At 38.6% G+C, this 22,443-nt stretch overlaps 1 protein-coding gene across 1 annotated transcript in view; it reads right to left on the reverse strand.

Annotated features, from left to right (window-relative positions):
- Positions 1 to 20,631, reverse strand: part of tacc2 (transforming, acidic coiled-coil containing protein 2) — a 269,026-nt gene extending 248,395 nt beyond the window's left edge. Inside the window, exon 1 of the mRNA XM_060842045.1 lies at positions 20,470 to 20,631. The gene's annotated coding sequence lies outside the window, so the exon portion shown is untranslated. The remainder of the gene's footprint in view (positions 1 to 20,469) is intronic.
- Between the last annotated feature and the right edge of the window lie 1,812 nt (positions 20,632 to 22,443).

A 22,443-nucleotide genomic window follows, 5' to 3' on the forward strand; every position in this document is an offset into this window, starting at 1 on the left:
AAAAAAGACAATATCTAATGGTGATGTGTACGAATTCCAAAACAGAATATTGACATTTTAATCACATCATAACAGAATGCCAGTGTGGCCTCTGATGTTCAATTCTAATGGAATACCGAAGCAGTCATGAATGGAGTCAGAAGCCTCATTTGTTACATCTTTCAACTTTACCATTAACCCTGCAAATATGTTTGAACCTTACATCAGCTTATTAAACTTATTAGGGGAGTTCCTTTTCTGAGTTCAAAGAACTTTAACATATTAATGACTTAAGATGGCTCCTATGAGTGTATCCACCCAGCATAGAGAGAACTCATTCTAACAAATGAGAGACATTATTTGTGAACATAGTGAATACTCAAATACATTGCAATCACAGACACAAAAAGAATAATTCATTTCACAAACTAGTTTAGAGATGCTGGATGAGGTTACTAGTTTACATTTCTTGAAAATAGTTTAATTTTTCTATCATCAAAAATCTTTATACATCCTGAAGCAATAATGATCTTCCATCATTTTCTGTACACTTCCATTAGTATGGTTCCCTGTGCAGCTTTACTGAAAAGACAGCAGGGATAGCTTTGATGCTTGCAATCTGTACTATTTTAAATATTGTCTCATTGTTTTTCATACCCATTGGCTTCTCTGGAATGATCATTTCATTCATATTATGTAATGAAATCTGTACTGAATATTTACTAACATGCCTGTCAACTCTTTTGGCTCTTCATAATGATAATGTAAGAAACTCCATTATATAAAAACATAAGTCTTAATAACCAAGCACACCACTTCTGATATAATTGCAATGGAAAAGTAGAAGAAAAATGTAAAGAAACCTTCAATTTACATTGGGTTTTTCATCCTTCAACATTTCAAAAAACATCATAGCAGATTTTGAAATGCTGTCATGATAATGAAGGCAAACTCAGGTAATGTTTACACAAATGCATTTTTCTGGAAGAAAATGAAGAATGAGTTAAATGTGATTTATTTAGTATTGAGTCAGAAAATTGAAATATACTTGGACCATGAAATTCAGTTGCAGACTGCTTCTGATGTTAGTGCCATGAAGATCAATATTTCAAAAAGTTTGGTTGATCCAACATCTGTTGTTTGCTTCCTACCAACTGTAAAAATCTACCAAGCAAGTATCTCTAGAGCTTACCTTTCATCTCTACACCTCAGCCAGGAAGTGTCTAAGGCAGCTACAATTCACCAATGTGGTGATTAAGCTGCCCAATCTCTTTCAGCTGGTCTGACAGCTGTACAACACAGTGAGTGACTTTCTACACTAACTGATACAGCTAATAACAATGCCAATAATTTAATATGTATGCCTCCATCCAAGAGGTGACAGAGACTCTGCAGATAGGATCAGAGGCTTCCAAATGTCACCCTCTTATTTTCCAAATTTATCGTTACCTTTGGTTTTCACATAATTCAAAGCTGTATTTTTAAAATTTAGACACAGAATCTGAGACTCAGCATTTCAAAAGCAGCAACTTCTATTTGACTTCACATATTCATTCCATCAAGTATATTGACTTTGTAACATTTTGAGTCCAGTGATCCTTGGACATTGGGACACAGGACTCAAAATGTTAACTCTGCTTCTCTCTTTCCAGATGCTGCCAGACTTGCTGAGTTTCTCCAGCACTTTCTGTTTGTAGTTCAGATTTCCAGTATCCTCAGTTTTTTATTTTTACTTTGATCTTTTGTTTGACACTTGATTTGATACCTTGAATTTGCAGCTAATTTGTTGTTGAAAGAAATTAGTGACCTATAATATAAAATACTTATTGCTGAAAATAAAGAGGTAGCTGAAGCCTTTCATCTTGCACTCAAAGGACAAATACAAGAATGCAAATCTCAAACATGGTCACTTGACATGTGGCAATCTGGCATTGGTCCCAATGAGTACATGATGAACATGATGAAAAGCTTAATCTACATATCTCTCTTCTTAGTAATGCTCAAGTTATATACCAAGTGACTGACAGTCTAAAATGTTTACAGATAAATAAAAAGACTGAGTCAGCTAATGCTGTTGCTATATATCATATGTCAAGTAAGATCTTTTCAGGCCACCTTACAAAGCATGCATTTGGAAATGGACACTCATCACTAGTAATGTTAGAAACTGGTTAGGGGAACTTGTTGCCATGCATGTATTGATATTGCATGATTTTTTTAAAAAATGTACTCAGAATTGTTCCTCAAGAGCAACATGTTATAAGTAAAGTTTATGCATGACAAGCAAAATCAACACGTGCATGGCCACAAGTTCCTCTAAATTAGCTTGTGATATTACTAGCGGCAAGTGTCCATTACCAAATGCATGCTTTTTAAGTTGCCCCGAAAAGAGTTTATTTCACACGTGATATAATCTACGGCCTTGATTCTAACGATATTGTGTTGGCCGGTTCACAGTTTAATAAATTTATCTACACCGTGGGGTCCCGTGTTCATAGTTCCTTGAAGATGGAGTCGCAGAGAAGTGAACAAATCATTTAGCACACTTGCCTTTGTTGGTCAGTGCATTGAATATCGGAGTTGGGATGTCATGTTGTGGCAGTACAGGGTATTGATTAGGCTACTTTTGGAACACTGCATTCAATTTTGGTCATCCTGCTAAAGGAAAGATGTTGTTAAACTTGAAAGGGTGCAGAAAAGATTTACAAGGATCTTGCCAGAGATGGAGGGAGAGGCTGAATAGATTGTAACTACATATGCACCACTCTGTGTGTGAATAAGTTGTCCTTCAGATCCCTCCAAAACTTTTCCCTTTCACCATAAAACCATATCTTCTAATTTGGATTCCTTTACCCTGGGGAAAAGTCCTTGCTTGTTCACCTTATCCAAGCTCCTCATGATTTTATAAACCTCTGTAAGATCACCCCTCAGCCTCCTATGCGCCAGGAAAAAAACTCCCAAACTATCTTACCTCTCTTGTAACTCAAACCCTCCAGTGTCAGTAATATCCTTGTAAACCATTTTTGCACTCTTTCCATCTGCAATTTTACTAATCATGCCTTCTATGTTCTCAACCAAATTAATTATATAAATGACGAACTTCAGTGGACTCAGAACCAATCTTGCAGCACAGGCTTTCATTCTGAACAACAACTCTCTACCATCAAGTAATTTTGTATCCAATTGGCTAGCTTCCCTGGGTCCCATGTGATCTAACCTTGCCAAACAGTCTACCATGTGGAGCTTTGTCGAAGGCCTTGTCTACTACTCTGCCTTCATCTATGTTCTTGATCATTTCTTCCAAAACCTCAAACAAGTTTGTGAGACATAATTTCCCATGCACAAAGCCATGCTGACTAAGCCTAAAAGTCATTGCCCTTCCAAATGCATGAACATCCTGTCTCTCAGAATCCCTTCCAACAACTTACCTACCACTGACATCAGGCTCACCGCTCTATAGTTACCTGGCTTTCCTTACAGTATCCCTCCACTCTTCTGGCAGCTCACAAGTGGCTGTTGATGATACAAATATCTCTGCTAGGGGCCTTGCAGTTGCTTCCCACAATATCTTGGAGTACTTGATCAGATCCTAGGGTTTTACCTACCTTTATCCATTTTAAGAGCTCCAGTACCTCTTCTTCTGTAATATGGCCCTTTTCAAGACATCATTATTTATTTCCCTGAGTTTCCTAGCTTTCATGTCTTCCCCACAGTAAATAGTGACACCAAATATTAACTCAGGATCACACCCAGGTCCTTTGGTTCCATATATAGATGGCTTTGTTGATCTTTAAGGGGTTCTATTCTCTCCCTAGTTATTCTTTTGCCTTTAATATACTTGTAGAATCTCTTTGGATTCTCTTTAATTGTATCTATCAAAGCCATCTCATGTCCTCTTTTTGCCCTCCTGATTTCCCTCTTAAATATACTCCTACATCCTCACGCTCTACAAGCTGGTCACTTGACCCCAGTTGTCTATATCTGACATATGGCTCCTTGTTTTTCTTGAGCAGAGCCCCAATATATCCAGTCATCTAGTGTTCCCTACTACTGCCAGACTTGTCCTATATGCTAACAGGAACATGGTGTCTCTGAACTCCCATTATCTTGCTTTTGAAAGCCTCCCATTTGCCAGAGTCCCTTTACCTGTGAACAGCCTCCCCCATCAACGTTTGAAAATTCCTGTCTAATATCATCTAAAATTGGCCTTACCTCAATTTAGAACATTAATTTATGGACCAGGCCTGTCCTTTTCCATAACCATTTAAAAACTTGTAGAATTATGGCCACTGATCCAAAAATGCTCCCCCCAATAGCACCTCAGTCATTTGCCCTGCTTTATTTCCAAAGAGTAGGTCGTGCTTTGCCCACTTTGGCATTAGGCCTTTGACATATTGGTTGAGAAACACACTTAACAAATTCTTCCAGACTCATTCCCTAATATTATGGCAGCCTCAGTCTATATTTGGAAAGCTAAATTCCCCTACTATTATAATCCTAATATTCTTACAGCTATCTGCGATTTCCCAATATATTTGCTCCTCAATTTCCCACTGACTATTGGGGGGCCTATAGTACAATCTGATCAAAGCGATCACCCCCTTCTTATTTCATCAGTTCCACTCATTTAGCTTCACTGGATGATCCCCCAAGAATATCCTCATTTAAATAGTGCCACGATGTTTTCCCTAACCAAAAACACTACTTCTTGTCCTCTCTTGCCTCCCTTCCCTCCTTCCCATAGCATCTGTACCTCGGAACGTTGAACTGCCAATCCAGTCCCTCCCTCAGACATGTTTCTGTAATAGCTATCAATATCCCAATCCTACGTTCACATCCATGCACTGAGTTCATTTGCCTTACTTGTCAGGCCTCTTCCATTGAACAAATGCATTTATTTCATTAGTCTTTCCTCATTCTCTGCCATGTTCTTGACTCTCTAATCTATTTAATTTACTTTCTTTAACTTCTGTATCAGCCTCAGTGTTATCTCCTGTCTTACTATTGCTGAGGGTCTCATGCCCCCTGCCAAACTAGTTTAAATCCTCCAGAGGGTTTGATATGGATGTATCACAGTGCCAACAAAGATCAATTTAATTGACTGTTTTCAATTGTCATTCTGTATATAGATTTCCATTGTTTAATAATCTGATAAGTTTGCAAATACATTGGAATCAAAGCAAGCAATCACATTGGTAATACTGGAATGATCCACGGTTCTTCATAACACCTCACCATTACTGCAAATTAAAGTGGGAAATTAGAAAAGAATGGAGAAGGAATGACTATCACAATGAGAAAACTGAAAACAATGATAGTTATTTATTCAAATGAGAAATCAACATCCCCATAACAAGTGATTGAGTTTATGTGGTCACTTAGCTATTCAGTGTGATAAAACTGTCTTCAAGGCAGAGATTGATAGATTCTTGATGTCTCGAGGAATTAAGGGCTATGGGGAGAATGCGGGTAAGTGGAGTTGAAATGCCCATAAGCCATGATTGAATGGCAGAGTGGACTCGATGGGCCGAATGGCCTTACTTCCACTCCTATGTCTTATGGTCTTATCAAGGCTAAGGATGCAAGGATATTCCCACAATTCTCACATCGAATTGCACAAAATTTAACTGCGGAATGATGTCATTTGGAGCAATAACTCTAAGCAGGTGCTTCTCCTCCATATAGCCTCCTTTCATATTATTTCCTCTCATCAATTCAATAATATCCTCCTATTCCTTTCTCCCTTATGTACTTTTCCAATTTCCACTTAAATGAACCCTTCAATGCATTAAGTCCACATTGTTGTGAATTCCATATTGTTACCAATATCTCTGTTAAGACATTGCTCCTGAACTTCTTTCAGGATTTATTACTGACTTTCTTATACTTATGTCCTCTGAATTTCAGACTGCCCCAAAAGAGGAAGCACTGTCTTATGTTTAACTTATTGAACCAAATACCTCCAAAAAGTCACCTGTCAGACTTTTCCTTTCCAGTGAAAGGAACTATAGCTTGCCCTGTCTTTCTTGATGGCTATGCTCTCTGAAGTTTGGCATCACCTTATAAATGTATTTGCACTTTTTTCACTGATTCTAGATTATTTTCATGATATGGAGTCTAGGACTGTGCATAGTGTGCCCTGACAAAAATAATGAGTCTAACTAGGGTAGCGCTCTGTAACCAACTTTATAAACATAGCCATCTTGAATAACTGATTTGACTAAAACCAAGGAGCAACAATGAAATGGAAGATGATTGACTCAGTAATGCTGAATTTCAGACTTTCACACACTTCAAGTGATATTAATGATGACCTGGGAGCAAGGTGTCCATGATGATCCCAGCTGATCTTATCACTGGAACCCGGCTTGATAGGTCATTTTTGATTCTTTTATTAGGTGTTAACAAAATGGTAATTGACTGAAACATAAGATTGCAATTCTGCCACCTTGGCAAAATAGAATTAGCCAAACTATTTATGTATAACACAAATTTAAAGATTTCAAATCACATTTTTACAGTACTCAACCGTGGAGAGAATTTACTTTTCTATCATATCCATAGGACTTAAATTAATTGATACTTCAATTCCCAGTCTTGAGAATTTGATATTCTCTTCCTTAAGTGTTCTCAGAACTGACTTTCTCAGCTTCAAATAATCTCTCCAAGGTTGTACCTAACAATTCTGGAAATTTTCTAAGTAAACTCTTTACACTGAGATAATCTATTTCTTAGCAGTTCTAAACTATCACATTTCTTCAGGATCAATGGTTTTAAATATTCAGCTCCAATCAGAACTTGTGCAAAATTGAAATTAAGATTGCTTTCCGAGCAGTGGGTGTTTCTGCAAGCTTAAAAAGAATCTGGATCCTTCAAACAGAAGCCTCATGCACCACACTGTTTACTTTCTTCACTCAGAAAACTCTTCCAATTTAAGCAAATTCCTATTCGCCTGCAAGAACGCCCTTTCCCCATTGTTTTCTTAATAAACCACAGCTTCATAAAGACATACAATTTAATCATTAAACACCGTCAGTCATGTGGACCAAAACCAACACAGCACTAATTCAAAATCCAAACTCAAAAATAAATGATATTGAAATACACATATAAAATTACACATCTTAATTCACTATCCATTCAACAAATAAATGGTACGTATGAAAGAAAATTGATTAAAAATGTTGAGAATTATGAAAAAATATGTTATAGGTTTTACCTTAATATTGATGTTAGTTCTGTGAAAACACCATTCATGATCTTTTAGTCTTCTTGCAAAATGTTTGTTTTCAAATGGGTTTCCTCAATCTTACCTAAACAATACATGCCTTCAAACTCATCTTATAACACAGAATTCTGCCTCCTAACCAGAGATGCACTTTAAAACATGCAATTCATTTTTTTTTAGCCTTTATTGTTTATTTTCTTCTTAGTCAAATTTTGCCATTTCTGTCATGTTTCCAGATTTTTTGTTTTATGAGAAGAAATTAATCCCTGGATCATTGGCACCCTTTAACCATATAATAATGGATACAGCTGATGGAAAGATAATTCATACTTCAGATTTATTGCTTTTTCATTTTTTTGTTCATTTGTGTTATTACTCGTCTAGATAGTGAAATAGTTTTTCAATTTTATAAAAAGTACCTTCATAAAGCTAATGTAATTTACTATCAAAATATGATGTCAAAGTAGGCTATATCAAAATTCTGTTTAATTCAAGACAGAGAAATAAAACAAGATCGGGTTGAAAAACAGATCTGTGCAGTTAAAATTATTTTTGATGCAGAATGTATCCAGGACCTGTATAACCCTCCAATAGTTTTGAAATTCATTAACTGACCATCAATTAATTTATATTATATATGTCGATCACAATTTGCTCTGTTTGATCCATTGATCCGATACAGCTTGCTGTCATGCGAGCAAAATATATTGAACAAGTATAACAAAAAATGTCTGACATGGGGAAAAAATAGACTATATGCTTTAAAAAAGGAGGATTATTCCAATTTATAAGAAAGCACAAGAGATAATATATAATAATTTCTTGTAACATTATTCAAGCTATGCTAAAGATCTTGGGTGAAGAGTTTTACAATGAATGGAGCAACAAGAATTGGAGAAAATCATTGTTATATATGCAAGGAAACTTACAACTGACTACTTTGTATTTAATTATATTCTTGTTATTTATAAATATGTAAATATACACTATTGTTTGAAAATTAAAATATATGTAAAAGTAAATGGAGTATAACTAGAATTACGCCTTATTTCAAAGTGATAGAGTTGTACAGCGTAGAAGCAAGCCTTTTGGACCAACCTGTCCTTGCCAACCAGACATCATAAATTAATCTAGTTCAATTTGCCAGCATTTGTCCATATCCCTCTAAACTGTTCATATTCATGTACACATGCAGATGTCCTTTAAATATTGTAATTGTACCAGTCTCCACCCTCTCCTCAGGCAGCTTATTCCATACATGCACCACTCTCTGCATGAAAAAGTTGGCCCTGAGGTCCTTTTTACATCTTTCTCCTCTAGCTTTAAACCTATGCCCTCTAGTTTTGGACACCCTACCCTCAGAAAAAAGACTGGCTATTCACTCTATTCATGGTCCTTATGATTTAGTCAACCTCGTAAGATCACCCTTCAGACTTCAATGCTTTGGGGAAAATAGCCCAGCCTCTATAGCTCAAACCTTCCAACCCTGGCAACATCCTTGTAAACTTTTTTGCACGCTTTCTAGTTTAACATGTTTGACTACCAAACAATACAGCATAGAAGGATACCCTTTGGCCCATTGTGACAATGATAGCTCCTCAATTGAGATATCCAATAAGCCCCACTGTTCAATTTCAGAAATCCCAATGGTGAAAGTGGAAACTGGAGTTAAGTTACTCAGTGTTACATTTATTTACAGAGTGAGATAACACAAGCACAAACCTTCTAACACAATTCAATACAGTCTGTTTGTGAAACCTAAATTGTGACCCTGCACCAACAAACTCTCTCCAAAGCTTTTACATTCTTCTGTTTGTGTGGCAACCAGAATTGTATACAATATTCCAAATGTGGCCAAACTAAAGATCTATACAGCTGCAACATGAGCTGCAGTTCCATCCAACACCCAGCCCTCCCCATTAATACCTACCTTTATCCTGGAGAATGGAACATCAACATAAAACTGTTTCAATGATTTGAAACCTACCATGACATTCACACAGACATTTCAGAATGTGTTTCTTTTTTGAGGTGGTGTGGTTTTGAGTCATATCAAAAAATGGCTCTCAGTTTCACTCTTACTTTCAATCATCAAAGAAATGAGAATAATTAAAATAACATTTTTCACATTTTTAGTGTTATGTCTTTGCTTATGAAATACTTCTGTAATAGCTAAAAAGGGATTTCATATTACTACCATTTATTGTGATCGCAACATATTCCAGGGATAGACTAGAACACTAATGTCCCTTTGCGCCATTATTGTTTTGTGACACCGGTGGTGCTAACTTATTATATTGAATCATTTATTTTGAAATGCTTCATTCAAAGTGTGAATGTGTTATATTGTAATCAAACAGGAATGTGTTAGTTTTCCTGACTCTTTCTTATACTTACAGCCACTTCAACAAATGTGACAACAGAGATTTACCTAGTGACTGGCAATCTGGTAATACATCATGTAAAGGCATCTGTTCTGTGCTGACTGTTGAAGAATTCATGGTGTTTGCACAATTCCCAGATGCCAAATAGGTTTATGATTCCAGTATAAATCTCAAAATCCCCCAAAAAACAATATAGCTAGATATATCATATGGGAATTGAGCAGATAATTAAATCTTAAAATGGCTGTGCTGATACATTACATGGGGCAAAAACGAAAAATAAAGTAGAAAAGATTTACTATTTTATACGTTTGCTGATATATTACACGTATCTTGGGGTTCTGTATAAATACCCATGGGATAATTGTGTATCCTCATTGAGCTATAAAAGAGATTGCCATTGCAAGATAGGCCAAAAGCATCTGTTACATTAAGTGAATGTGAATATACGGCTCACAGTGGCTCTTGATTTTGTTCATACAGAATGAAGGAATTCAAACTAATTTTAACAATAATCTTGATAGGAATTTCCATCATCATTTTCAAGGACTCATGTTTGCAAGCATTTCACATTGTTGCTGCTTTCTGTGTTTTCTAGTTGCAAGTCCACAATTACAGGGTTCTTTTAAACAGTCTATTTTTGTTTTATATTTTGAAATTGTGATCATTTGCTTCATTGAGTATTGATATTAGATATGATCTGCAAATGAGATCTGAATGTTTTACACAATTAGTAGGCACACCAAGAAATAAATAATGTCAGGTAATAAGCTGATCTCCAAAATCAGAGTAATCAACTTAAAGGAAAAACTTGATTAAAAAGGAGTCCTTAGTCTTGACAAGAAATGTTTGCAAGAAAGTATTTATATGAATATCAGCAGGATAGAGAAAATAAATTTCATGTCATCCTTTCAAGGGCAACAGAATAATGCATCACCTCTCTAATTTGACATTCTTCACCTCTAAGTCTGAACAGATAAATTGAATAAAACACCAGAGAGCTAGTTAGAAATGTCACAACTTATTGCAGTATGACTTTTTGGCTAACTGTTGATACTTAAACTGATATATGATTTGTTTATAAATTTATTGTGTTTATTAAATTACGCAGTTTTCTTAATTCAGTTTCCTAATTTCAGCACTATTATCCCCTCGAGACTGATTACTAAACTTGGTGATCTCGGACTAAGCCTCATTCTCTGCAATTGGATTCTTAGCTTCCTGACGCACAGTCCACCATCAGTGAAGATCGGGGACAAGATTTCATCCTCACTAACACTCAACACTGGAGCCCCCCAGGAGTCCGTACTCAGCCCCCTACTGTACTCGCTGTGTACCCATGACTGCGTCGCCAAATACCAGACTAATGCCATTTACAAGCCATTTATGATGACACCACCATAGTCAGTCGAATCTCAGATGGCAATGAAACAGACTACACACGGGAGGTGGAAGATCTGGAAAAACAGTGCACTGAGAACAACCTAGCTCTCAATGCTGACAAAACCAAGGAACTCAATATTGACTTTTGGCAGGATGTTATTCATGTCCTCTACACATTAACAGCACAGAGGTGGAATGAGTGGAGAGTGTCAAGCTCCGGGGAGTGGTCATCAACAACAAGCTTTCTTTGACTCTTCATGTGGACGCACTGGTTACAAAGGCCCAACAACGTCTCTTCTTCCTCAGGCAGCTAAGAAAACTTGGCGTGACAGCGAATACTCTTGCCAACTTTTACAGGTGCGCCATCTGAGCATTCTTTCTGGATGTATCACTACCTGGTATGACAACTGTACCATTCAAGATTGGAGATGGTTACAGAGAGTGGTGAACTCAGCCAAGCCAATCACAAAGACAAACCTCCCATTTATAGAATCTATCTACCAGGCCCACTACCAAGGAAAGGCCACCAGCATTCACAAAGATCCATTCCACCCTGGCAATGTTTTTCTACAACCTCTACCATTGGGGAGAAGGTACAGAAGCCTGAACACACACCAGCCAGTTTTAAAACAGTTTCTACCCTACTATTGTTAGGATAGAAACTGATAGCAGTTACCTGTACCTATGTTTTTGGTTTGCTGCTGTTTGCCTGTTATTTACTTATCTATGCTATTTAACTATGTGATCTGCCTGTATTGCTCACAAGACAAAGCTTTTAACTGTGTGTCAGTACACATGACAATAAATTAAATTCAATTCATTAAATCTCTTGAAGGTCTTTTCCTCCTTTACCCACTTTTAACAAAAACTATTGTTAGAAAAGGTACATGATTATTGATCTTTGAGGATTCCTATTTAAAACAATTGTGTCTGTGGTTTATTTAAAAAAGGACTTGAGACATATCAGATTTTTAAAAAATGGTCACTTAAAAGGACATTGGGATTTGTTTAAAGGTACTCTACGTTCTGGAAATCACATGGCTTAAGATAATTGTTTGCACTTATTTACTGAAAATCACATGCCTGAATTTGCAATTTTGTTTTTGATAAGGTTTAGAGTTCAGTTTGGGCACAGCCTGCTGAGAAAGAGAGAGAGAGAGAGAGAGAGAGAAAAGCCACCTACCTCACCCGATGTCCTTCTGAGGGAACAAAAACCCTGATCCAGTTGATCTCTAGAATAGCCCTCTGATATTTCAGCAATTCTTGAATGAACTGTGTTTGAAGATCCCAGTGACAGCCTCCTCTGTTTTGTGATTCCCATCTTTTTATGCTAAGATCTTGACTGACAGTAACCTTGAGCATTCCACATTGTCTTTTGTCCCCTTCAAGAATTTATAAGAGACTTTATAAAGGGATGAGGACTTTAGCTTGTCATGTTATAGGCAATGGTTTATATCTATTTACTTGTAGCTAACATCGAATTTCTTGCAATGAATAATAAATCTTGATCAGCACAGAAACCTGGTCTGTGCTTTCTGACCTGAAAATGAGGCAAATTGGGATACTATGTGTACATTAAAAGAAATCTGTAATATTTGGTATGACTCTGGGAATAGTAGCATTTAATATATGGCATGTTACTTCAGTGGGTCACTACAAACATTAAATTTGTGTTGCAAGTAGTGGAGTAGCAGGATCAGAGAAACTGCATACTCCTCCTGAGTTGGTATTGTGTTATTTAGTATAAAGTGGAAAATGTTACGATATATATTCACATCTATAGTAACATTCCTTTACTTTTCCATTTGTTCATTCTTTAAGCATAAATCCAACTAAGCAATACTAGTGCTTTAGTAGTGGCAAAAAATATCAGCTTCAAATCATTGTTTATTGCTAAGATGTCACAGCCATCACCATGGATACCATACTTTTTTTAATTACCACCATAAGATCTACTCCAATAATCCAAAAAGCTGATTAAATCAAACAACTCTAGCTAAAGTAATGTGGCCTGACTAATTTATATTATTACCAGTTGGCCTCATTTTACATATCAAAGGGAAAGAAAAGTTGTTTAAAATTATAATATTGACCTTACAGGATAACTATTTGTTCAGTGATGCAGGCTAATATGAACTAATGAAATAATGCCTGCGGAGCTGTTTCCTTTGAAGGAAATTTAGTTCAAAGAATGCAGTCAGTTCTGTTCATTACAGTCTTCATTTGCTGTTTATTTTCTCCTAGTCTGTTTTCTTGGCTCTTGTTCTCATTTCTCTAACCACAGAAATGTAACCAACTAAGAGAAAAAGAATGATCCTCTTATATCCCACGCTTTATTGGTTGATCATAGAACAGCAATGTCGAGACTTATGATTTGACATCTAAGTATCATGCACAAGGACTAATAAGGTGAATTTTCATCTCAGCTTACTTTTGAACTTGTTGAATTTTTTTTTTGGACAGACAAGTTTATACTGGAATCATTCCAGTGTATACACAACAGTTTCACAAATGTAAATCTTTCCAGAATGCTCAATAGCATAAAAATATTCAAAATATTGCCCTAAAAAGCTTTTGTCAATCTGAATTATATTTATGTCGCATTTTTCTCTGATGCTTACTCCTACTAATTTGATTCTTCCAAAGCTACAAGCTTACTTCTGACTGAAATATCTCTGTATAACTTCAAAGACGAAATGTCTGTCATTTGGAAAGGTAAGAGGCAACTTGGTTGAAACATATAGGGCTGGCTCCTACTGGAAATCGGCTGTCATTTTTGGCAAGTTTAATGGGTAGTTTATCTTAGTGAGCCCAAGTCAGTTTTCACATGCTATCTTCCTGAACCTTCCTCATTACTGATACACTAAATATCCCTGTGATACACCACGCATTGTATTTTCCCACATGCCACAGGTAGCAGTGTTGGCCACCAACAGCAGGAAGGTTTTTAAAGCTCTGCAATGCACCTAGTCAAGCACTGGCAGTCTGTGGCTACCTTGCACATTTCCTGTTAATTGCTCCAGACTTGTCAGTCAGAGGAAAATTGGCTTCCAATTTTGGTGACTGGCACCTTGAGGTTCTGCTGAATGGACGTTGCTTATATTTTCTGCCCATGGAGCAGGTCCTGCAATGTGTCTTTCTTCAATATTTGGTTGAAATTGGGACTTTTAGCTCTCAATGTCAGGAATCTCCTCACTGCCTATCTCATGTGATTCTCCCACCTCCCATCTTCCTTGTCAATGCTCATTGTTTGGTACCTGGGAGGATTCTGTCCATAGTGCAGTGATAAGTACATCAGAAAGAAAGTTTGAGGATATTAACTCAATGAAATGAAGGAATGGTGAATTGGATCCACGTCAAGATGGTGTGTAACTTGAAAGGGAACTTGCAGGTGGCTGTTTTCCTATGCATAGAGTCATAGAGTCATAGAGGTGTACAGCACAGAAACAGATCCTTCAGTCCAACTTGTCCATGCCGAGCAAATATCCGAAATTAATCCAGTCCCAACTGCCAGCATCCGGCCCATATCCCTCCAAACTCTTCCTATTCATATACCCATCCAAATGCCTTTTAAATGTTGCAATTGTATTAGCCTCCACCATTTCCTCTGGCAGCTCATTGCATACACGTACCACCCTCTGCATGAAAAAGTTGCCCCTTAGGTCTCTTTTATATCTTTCCCCTTGCACCTTAAACCTATGCCCTCTAGTTCTGGACTCCCCTACCCCAGGGAAAAGACCTTGTCTATTTATCCCATCCATGCCCCTCATAATTTTGTAAACCTCTATAAGGTCATCCCTCAGCCTCCGAAACTCCAGGGAAAACAGCCCCAGCCTATTCAACCCCTCCCTATAGTTCAAATCCTCCAACCCTGGCAACATGCTTGTAAAACTTTTCTGAATCCTTTCAAGTTTCACAACATCTTTCTGATAGGAAGGAGACCAGAATTGCATGCAATATTCCAACAGTGGTCTGACCAGTGTCCTGTACAGCCGTAACATGTCCTCCCAACTCCTGTTCTCAATACTCTGACCGATAAAGGAAAGCAGACCAAACGCCTTCTTCACTATTCTATGTACCTGCGACTCCACTTTCAAGGAGCTATGAACCTGCACTCCCTAGGACTTTACCATTAAGTATATAAGTCCTGCTAAAATTTGCTTTCCCAAAATACAATACCTCACATTTATCTGAATTAAACTCCATCTACCACTTCTCAGCCCATTGGCCCATCTGATCAAGATCCTGTTGTAATCTGAAGTAACCTTCTTCGTTGTTCACTACACCTCCAATTTTGGTGTAATCTGCAAACTTACTAACTATACCTCTTTTGCTCACATTCAAATCATTTATATAAATGACAAAAAGTAGGGGACCCAGCACGGATCCTTGTGGCACTCTGCTGGTCACAGACCTCCAGTCTGAAAAACAACCCTCCACCACCACCCTCTGTCTTCTACCTTTGAACCAGTTCCATATCCAAATGGCTAGTTCTCCATGTATTCCGTGAGACCTTACCTTGCTCACCAGTCTCCCAGCAAAAAGTGAGGTCTGCAGATGCTGGAGATCAGAGCTGAAAATGTGTTGCTGGTTAAAGCACAGCAGGTTAGGCAGCATCCAAGGAACAGGAAATTCGACGTTTCGGGCCAGAGCCCTTCATCAGGAATGAGGAGAGTGTGCCAGGCAGGTTAAGATTAAAGGTAGGGAGGAGGGACTTGGGGGAGGGGCGATGGAGATGCGCTAGGTGGAAGGAGGTCAAGGTGAGGGTGATAGGCCGGGGTGGGGTAGGGGCGGAGAGGTCAGGAAGAAGATTGCAGGTTAGGAGGGCGGTGCTGAGTTGAGGGAATCGACTGAGACAAGGTGGGGGGAGGGGAAATGAGGAAACTGGAGAAATCTGAGTTCATCCCTTGTGGTTGGAGGACCAGTTCCAATACCATACAGCCCAGATGGCCTCCTTCTTCAAGGACTGCAGAATCCCCCCATACGTTATTGACGATGCCCTGCACCACATCTCCTCCACTTCCCGCTCCTCTGCCCTTGAGCCCCGCTCCTCCAACCGCCACCAAGACAGAACCCCACTGGTTCTCATCTACCACCCCACCAACCTCCGTATATAGCGTATCATCCGCCGTCATTTCCACCACCTCCAAACGGACCCCACCACCAGGGATATATTTCCCTCCCCTCCCCTATCAACGTTCCGCAAAGACCACTCCCTTTGCGACTCCCTTGTCAGGTCCACACCCCCCACCAACCCAACCTCCACTCCCGGCACCTTCCTCTGCAACCGCAGGAAATGCAAAACTTGCGCCCAAACCTCCTCCCTTACTTCTCTCCAAGGGCCCAAGGGATCCTTCCATATCCGCCACAAATTCACCTGCACCTCCACACACATCATCTATTGCATCCGCTGCACCCGATGTGGCCTCCTATATATTGGGGAGATGGGCTGCCTACTTGCGGAACGCTTCAGGGAACACCTCTGGGATGCCCGGACCAACCAACCCAACCAGCCCGGGGCTCAACACTTTAACTCTCCCTCCCACTCCACCAAGGACATGCAGGTCCTTGGACTCCTCCATCGCCAGAACATAACAACACGACGGTTGGAGGAAGAGCGCCTCATCTTCTGCCTGGGAACCCTCCAACCACAAGGGATGAACTCAGATTTCTCCAGTTTCCTCATTTCCCCTCCCCCCACCTTGTCTCAGTCGATTCCCTCGAACTCAGCACCGCCCTCCTAACCTGACCTCTCTGCCCCCACCCCACCCCGGCCTATCACCCTCACCTTGGCCTCCTTCCATCTAGCACATCTCCATCGCCCCTCCCCCAAGTCCCTCCTCCCTACCTTTTATCTTAGCCTGCCTGGCACACTGATGAAGGGCTCTGGCCCGAAACGTCGAATTTCCTGTTCCTTGGATGCTGCCTAACCTGCTGTGCTTTAACCAGCAACACATTTTCAGCTCACCAGTCTCCCATGGGGATCTGCTAAGTGATGCTTGATGGCACTATCGGTGACCATTTCCATCAATTTGCTGATGTCCGAGAGTGGATTTATAGCGTGGTAATTGGTTGGGTTGAATTTGTCCTGCTTTAAATGAATATAACACATCAGCGCAATGTGACATATTGCCAGGAAGATGGTAGTATTATACCTGTACCAGAACAGGTTGACATGTGGCATAGCTAGCTGTGGAGCACAAGTCTTTTGTCAGAGAATTGACGTTTCAGGCATAAGCTTTTCATCAGGAGAGGCCTCAATCCTGATGAAGGGCTTATGCCCGAAACATCGATTCTCCTGCTCCTCGGATGCTGTTTTGATCTGCTGTGCTTTTCCAGCACCACACTCTCAACTCTGATCTACAGCATCTGCAGTCCTTACTTTCTCCTACAAGTCTTTAGTATTGTCGCAAAATGTTGTCAGGGTCCGTAGCCTTTATTTTTAGTTTGAAATTTCTTGAAATGCTGAATTGCATTGGCTGAAGACTAGTTTTAATGATGCTAGGAATATCAGGAGGATCCCAAGGTTCAATCATCTGCCTGGCACTTCTGGCATGTCTGCAATTTCACAAGTGTGATAAGCAAGTGACAGGAGCTCATCCCATCATGATTGAAAAGTGTGTCATCCTTACATTAACTTCAGTACATAATCACAGATTATGCAGAGATTTCCAGCTATCATGTCAAGGATGTTACAATGACAGTTATGCTGTCATTTGAACACCAAAACACCAACCTGGCATTTGGGCTTTGGGTGGTTGAGGGTATTGTATTGCCTTGAATTTTATTTACTTTGTTGAGTCTAAGATCCTATCAAATTATTGGTGATAAAGGATAGATCACTTGTGAGGCCTGGGAAGAAAAGGCTCTTGCCTTCCATAACAAAAGTTAGTTTATTGCATGATAGCAATTGATATACGTTATGATGTTTAGCTAGGCACAATTATTTAAAACTATCAGGAGCCAGAGATGCTAGACTGCCAGTTTCTCCACCCAGAGACTATGATATAATTAGACTGGGTGAAACACAATATAACTTCAATGTCAATTCTTTCAGAGCCATTACCTTATGCAACATAACCAACAACTTTCAGCAATCCCATATCCAGTGTAACAAGCAGTTTTCTTTGCATTGTGGAGCTGGACACAAATAAATGTATTACTGGAACCTTCTCCTCCTATACATTCACCCTTCGGCTTCTCTATATTCGGTTCTCAATGCTGCTCATTGAGCTGTCATTGTCTAACTACCTAAGTCACATGAGTGCCAATCTCTCTTCTACTACATGAGAGGAATAGCACATGTTTTGGTACATCCTCAGGAGGATTGTCCTCCTCACTCCTCCAAACTATCTTCTTCAAATGGTCCTGGCTGCTGAGGGGAATGTGGTTTGAAGAGAAAAGAGATGTGTTTGGGTGTCATTGAATAGCTGGATATTAAAAGTCTTGAAAATTTAGCTTGAAATTGTGAAGGTTGCTGAACATTCTTTAAGGTGGATGTTAAGTTACAAGTGATATGTAAACATTTTGCACAATTAAAAAGCAGCTTCCATTATTCTGCTTCTCAAGACATTTCCAGTTTCATTAATATCCAACCCTTCTTGATGTTCTTGGATGCTGGCCATAATGGTCTCCTCACAATCTTATATCTCTCATTTGAATTATTCACTTGCCTATCCTGCAGAAAGAGAGGTCATAAATTTGTGAATTGTGGTCAAAAATTAAGTTGATACTTATTTATATCCTGCATGTGTTGGGAGGTAGTGAAAAAGCAAAATGCAATGAATTTGGGAGTTGATTAAGTTTCCTGTGTGTTACCTAAAGTAGGAGTTTTAGGAAGAATAACTAGTTGTCTATGTATTAAGGTGTGAAGAAAATTTTCTTGGTGCATGTTGCAAAGAGAGTATAGAAACACATTTGGATAAAATGAGAAATAAAGATGCTGCCACTTTGATTCTGTCATCTATCATATTGATAAGGCACTCATTGGAAATGGTGTGGAGGGGTGAAAGAAGTATTATGGTAGAATGAAAGAAATTCATCATTGCTGCACTTAATCGTTGAACCTTTTGCCACACTCAATTGCTCGGTGATGCTGTTGGCATTGACTGTGTCCAGATCGATATGCGTGGCGTGGTTTGGTCCTATGGTTTTCAGGGATAATGTCTTCTCATCTTGCTGTAATCTTTTACTCAGGAACTCGAAGGTGGGATCAGAAAAATCAGAGGTGGTCCTCCAGCACATTCCTGACGCCATCACTTTAAGTAATACAGTGACATTCAAAGCTCCTTTAAGCGGAGCTTTCCTGATTGATATAGGCTTTAGGGGCTCAACTGAATTCTGCACTGCCCATATTAGATGAGGCATGGAAGCCAAAATTATCTCACTTTGATGACATCATGGGAACTTTCTGTACAGCAAGACTCCACTTCGATTCACATTATGAGTTAAAATCAGTGCTATAATCTAAACTATGATCTAGTAAGAAGTATTTTGCACTCTTTTTCAAAAGTCATGTAAGGGTGTGATATTACCGGTAAGTTGAAATACAAGAACAAGTATTTTCTGTTTGATCCCTGAGCTAACTATATAGAATTAACTAGACTGCTGGGCACAGAAGCATGTAACTTAAGTCACCTGGTGCCAGTATTTATGGTCCAAAACAAACTTTGTTCACCCTTGCTCAACCAGAAGATCCTTCAATTTATTTCTCCTTCATATATTTATCTGGCTTCCACCGAGCTGTCACCAATGCCACTTGGCTCAACAATTCTTTATGGTGTTGGGGTCCATTTCTGACCACCCCCTGAGGAAAGAAGTTCCTTCTGAGTTGTTTATTTGGTTTATTCATGACTATCTTCTTTTTGTTGCCAGAGCGTTGGACTCCCAACAATTCCCCTGAAGTCTCCCTCAGACTTCCCTTTCCTAGAGGAAGGAGCCCCAGTCTGTTAATTTTTTGTTACAGTCATAACCTCAATTTAAATATAATGTTTTGTAAACTTAATTGCACCTTCTCCTGTACCTCCCTATCCTTTGCACAGTACTCTAAGTAGACAACATAGTACTTTAAGTATAGTACAATTACATAGATATTACTCAGATAAAGGTACATATAAAGTTATAAATGAGCTAGAAAATATGACGGATCACCCACAGGAATGTTCTGAATTTGGAGAAAGCTATCTGGAGTAAAAATTAAAAAAAAATTACAATATTCTCAAAAGCAATGGGTGATGCTTCACATAATCTATATGCTTACTTATCGCTGACAGAGAAAACACAAAATAGACAAAGCAACATATAGTCATTATTTATCATTGGTAATAAGATATAATTACTATTTTAATCAGACAGTAGAATTGTTCTATAATTCTAGACTGAAAACACTATAGTGTTTTGCTTCTGTATTGTTAGAATCTCTTAAACATTAGATTCTGTAAAATATTGCACAACAGAAAACATCTTGAAATGAAAAGATGCCATTATTTGACTTACCAGATCAATCAGTTCTTGAATTCATTTTATATATTCTTAGTATTCCACTTTTACGATTGAAAATCCGTGCTTTGCTTTATGAAATCCCTGTTTTATGACCGAGCATACAGGGTATCACATGAAAGTGTGCTATTAATGTTTGTTGGCTCATGGTTGAGAACACTCTAGCTGATCTAATTGATGTGTAAAGAATCTGACCCTGAAGCTCCAGAGCTATGGCATGTCAGCTTTCTACGGGAATTTGATGCTGACAGATTAAAAAAAGCAGAGAGTCAGCTGACATGAGTACGTGTATCACTGACAAACAAATTGTATTTCACATTCTGAAAATCTACTTTTCTGTTTTAAGGAAAACAAACTAGTTATGTTTTAATTTAAGCACTTTGGCTTATATCTTATTTAGTTTTATTAATTGAAATACAATTTGTCCTGTCATTTCAAATGCCCTTGAGTGAGCCATTCTCTTGGCTTTTTGGCAGATTCTGTCTAACTAGAATGTAGGCAGCATTGAGTTTCAGTGATACTAAATGTTGAATTCTCCCAGCCCAATAATAATGGTTTCAGGGTGAGAGAACTAGGAAAATCACAGAAAGGCACACTACACCAGGATCCCAATGTTATTCCACCCTCCTCTGGCTTTCCCCAATGTGATTTGAAAGTGCTATATAAAAGGTGCAATCAAAAGGTCAGTGGTTAGTGAAATAGAAAGGCTTATTTTGGTGTAAACTCAATTATTTCATTGGAAACAGCAAACTTGTGCAACTTATCTCAAGTGCTTCAGATACTTCTGAAGGTTATATTATATATTGTTGTAGTGTCTGTTATAAGCTTAGAACTAATTAGCCAAAAATCAGTTGCATGTGTCAGTGTTCCGGTGGGGTTACGTTCATGGCTGCTTTGGAAAATAAAGTTCTTTGTAATGCAACACCAGCCAATGCCAGAGTTCTATCAATGAGCTTGGCAAGTGAGAATTAAACAGAGCTTTCATCTTTATTTCATTATTTCAAACTGTTGGGAATCAGAAGTAAAGCCAAACGACATTGCACATTTGCAAAAGTGAGCAAACTTAAATATTTAAATTGTTTTAAAAAGTTAAATTAACCCGCATTAGTGCCAGAAGAAAACCCAAGTAAATTGTGTAGAAATGAAAAACTGAATTCAAGCAGGTAATAATTGAAATGTTCACGATGTCAAAGAGCTAATTGAGAAATTTCAACAAAAGTGCTGACTGACATTCCGTAGTTTCTTGGAAAGTACAGAAATAAAGGGAGGTTCAGTTGTACTGTTTTGTGGGCAAGTGGTGAAAGATTAAATTATTTACCAGCTCAGTGTTTATTGAAGACAACAGCAAAAATTTACATAAAATGCTTTGAAAAATTCCAACACTCATCTCTGAGCAAGATCAAAACATCAGGTCTACTGGAATGAATTTTAAGGTCTCAGACAGGAGATAGGTGAACCTATTGACAACTTTCATTGAATCACAGAAACCTCACAGTGAGGAAGAAGGCCATTCAGCCCATTGAATCCACACTGACGTTCCATACAGCATCCCACCCAGACCCATCATTTCCCTGTAACCCTGCATTTTCCATATCTAATGCACCCAGGTTACCCATCCCAGGATACTATGGGCAATTTAAAATGGCCATTCCACCAAATCCACACATCTTTGAACTGTGGGAGAAAACCCATGCAGAACCAGGGAGAACATGCAAACTCCACATAGATAGTTGCCCGAGAGTGGGAATTGAACATGGTTCCCTGGTGTTGTGAGGCAACAGTGCTAAAAATTGAGCCACTCTGCTGCCCCTAACAACTTTGTAACAAGACTGAAAAATGCAGGCAGAAAATGTAAGTCTAAGGACACGGATGAAAGGTTGAAAGATGAATTTATTTGGGGTTGTCTACAGAAAGTGTGACTCAGAAAGAACAAGTTTACGTTATCGCAAGCTGTAATCACCGCCAGAAAAG

The sequence above is a fragment of the Hemiscyllium ocellatum genome, chromosome 22 (assembly GCF_020745735.1).
Source record: "Hemiscyllium ocellatum isolate sHemOce1 chromosome 22, sHemOce1.pat.X.cur, whole genome shotgun sequence".
Taxonomy (NCBI): domain Eukaryota; kingdom Metazoa; phylum Chordata; class Chondrichthyes; order Orectolobiformes; family Hemiscylliidae; genus Hemiscyllium; species Hemiscyllium ocellatum.